The sequence below is a fragment of the Pteropus alecto genome, unplaced genomic scaffold (genome assembly GCF_000325575.1).
Source record: "Pteropus alecto unplaced genomic scaffold, ASM32557v1 scaffold80, whole genome shotgun sequence".
NCBI classification, from domain to species: domain Eukaryota; kingdom Metazoa; phylum Chordata; class Mammalia; order Chiroptera; family Pteropodidae; genus Pteropus; species Pteropus alecto.
Genome location: NW_006430460.1, coordinates 1,083,650 through 1,086,216, shown reverse-complemented (window position 1 = coordinate 1,086,216; position 2,567 = coordinate 1,083,650).

Sequence of the window (2,567 nt, the reverse complement as noted above, 5' to 3'; positions counted from 1 at the left end):
TATGTGCTATTTCCCTTCTATGCCGCATTTTTATCTTAAAAAAATAACTTTATTGTTCTTTTCCATATGTGTGTTTCTCACGGGGCTGCAAGTCCGAGATCAGGGCGCCAGCGTGGGCGGGTTCTGGGGACAGCCCTCTTGCAGCTGCAGACTGCTGTCTTCCCATTGTGTCCCCATAGCGTAAAGAGAGCTCTCTGGGCTCTGTATCGTCAGGGCACCCATCCCGTTCCCGAGGGCTCCACCCTCGTGACCTGATCACCTCCCAAAGCCTCCCGACTCCTAACAGCACCACATGAGGGGAGGGAGGTGAGATGTCAACACACGAACTATGGAAGCGCAAACGCATCCCGTCCATTACAACCTGTGATTATAACGTCGAACGCCAGGTTTGCCACTTTTATTTTATAGAGAAAACGAAGGTCACAAAGATAGTAAGTGGGCGGGCCAGGATTCAAAAGGAGATGTTTGATTTCTAAGACTAAACTATTTCCACTGTCTTTAGAGTGAAGTGGATGGACTCAAGAAGTGTTTAGAAGGTGAAGTTTGACAAACGTCCCGTCCAGAAGGGAAGATATGTACGGGAACCAAAATCTCCACACAGTAAAGTGCTGATCACAAAGGCCAAATGCCAGCGTAAAAGAGGACCCCACCCCAGAAACTGGGAACAAACAGGACTGGCTGGAAATGTTTCTTGCATTACATGACATGATATAAATCTCGAAGAACTAGTAGGCTTCAAATAGATGAGACAGGACGGAAAGCGGTGGTGGCAGCGAGTAGAACAGAGGGCTCTAAGTCCGGTGCGACTTCGTGCGGTGATCTCAGCATCCGATACCTGCACTGTCCCACGAGGTAGCCAGCAGTCACGTGTGGCTCCTGGCTCCTTGATACACGGCAAGTACGACAGGAACGGGATTTTCCATTTAATTTTAATGTATTTAAACTGTAATTTAAATAGCTACATGCAGGTAGTGGCTACCAAGCTGGACAGTGCAACCCTAAATTGTTGAAGTCAGATGTGAGCAGGGACATGACAAGCTATTTAATGCTGTCGAAAGAAGTTCAAGGTGGACCGAGGCAGGATAGCAGAACAGAGAGGGAGGCAGAAGCCACATTGCAAAGAAACCCATTTCATGGTTGAGTCATATGAAATTTCCAATATTCGACCAGTTTTGATTTAAAAAAAGACTCACTCTGTAATTTGATGTACTAGATTGTGCTAAGGATATTAAAAACGCTTTGCATTCTGCAAAGCAACAAGGATTTTTAAATTTAAGACAACCTAATCGATTCTTAAACTGTATTAACGACATAAATAAGAACCTCTAAGTCATTCATATTCCATTTGCAACGAGAATCGGCGCTTACCTTATACTTCACGGTGCCGTCCCAATTCAGGCAACTCAACGACTAAGGCGGTTTGAAAGATCAATTATGTTTATATGCCGTAGTTAACTGCATTTAAACTGCATGGGTGAAAAGTATCTATGTTCCTTGCCTCTCGATTTTAAGAGAAAGAAAACTATCAAAACTAGTCAGCTTATTTGGATGTCATATCACAGAATTATTTTAATTCAAATATATATTTGTCGATAAAATACTTCTTTATGGTCAGTATTTACCAACATAGAAACAAGGACATACAGACAGCCACTTAAAAAAAAAAATCTTTCCCAACCTTATATTAGGTTTATGGGTCTTCCTGAAAACTTCCTGTTCTCTAGGTGCCTTTAAAGTCCTATTTCTGACAAAACGAAATCACAGCTTCTTTGCTTTGGCCTGGTATTTAGTTATTGTATTAACGAAATATAAAATAGTGTTTAGAGGAGATAGCTACTACATTGCATCTATGCTAATACTGAGAACTACATTATCAGTATTATCAGAAAATTATCGGTCTTCCCAGGTAATTTAAAGATAAAGAACATCTACTGTGGTTGTGGAACACAGTACAACCACACTCATTTCCCCGTGTTATGTTTGGAAAAAACAGAAATTATCTTTAGTGATACTCTTATTAGAAATTACCCCAGCTTCGGCAAAGCAGCATGTTATTTCCAGGGTTAAATTATAGTATTTTAGGCAACCCAGCCACACATAATGACAACTCCTCACAGAAACAGAGGCACAAAGTTGAGTGGCTGCGAATGCGTTAGTCGCCAGGTGAAATCAGTTGCCTGGGACACTGCCACGTGGGGTCGGGAACAAAGCCATTACTGTGATCACAGCACCAGAGGACGCAAAGCTGTTTTATCTTCAGATTTAAAAGACACTTTTCACCTTAAACTAATGTCAAACATTCACCTGTGACACCGTTGGGAATGATACAGAAATAAACAGACACGTAATTAAAAATTAGGTGCTATTATCTTTCCTCAGGTAAATTCCTGGGCATTTCATGCAGCATAAAACAACCGCGATGACTCAAGAATTCAAACGTGAGAAGAAATACTTTATCTTATCCCCCAGTCTCTTGAAGGGACGGTCTGCACTGACGTGTTCACCAGGACTCGGTCATTTTTAACGCACCAGAACAGGCGAAAATGCCAAACGGCAGCGAGGCAAGC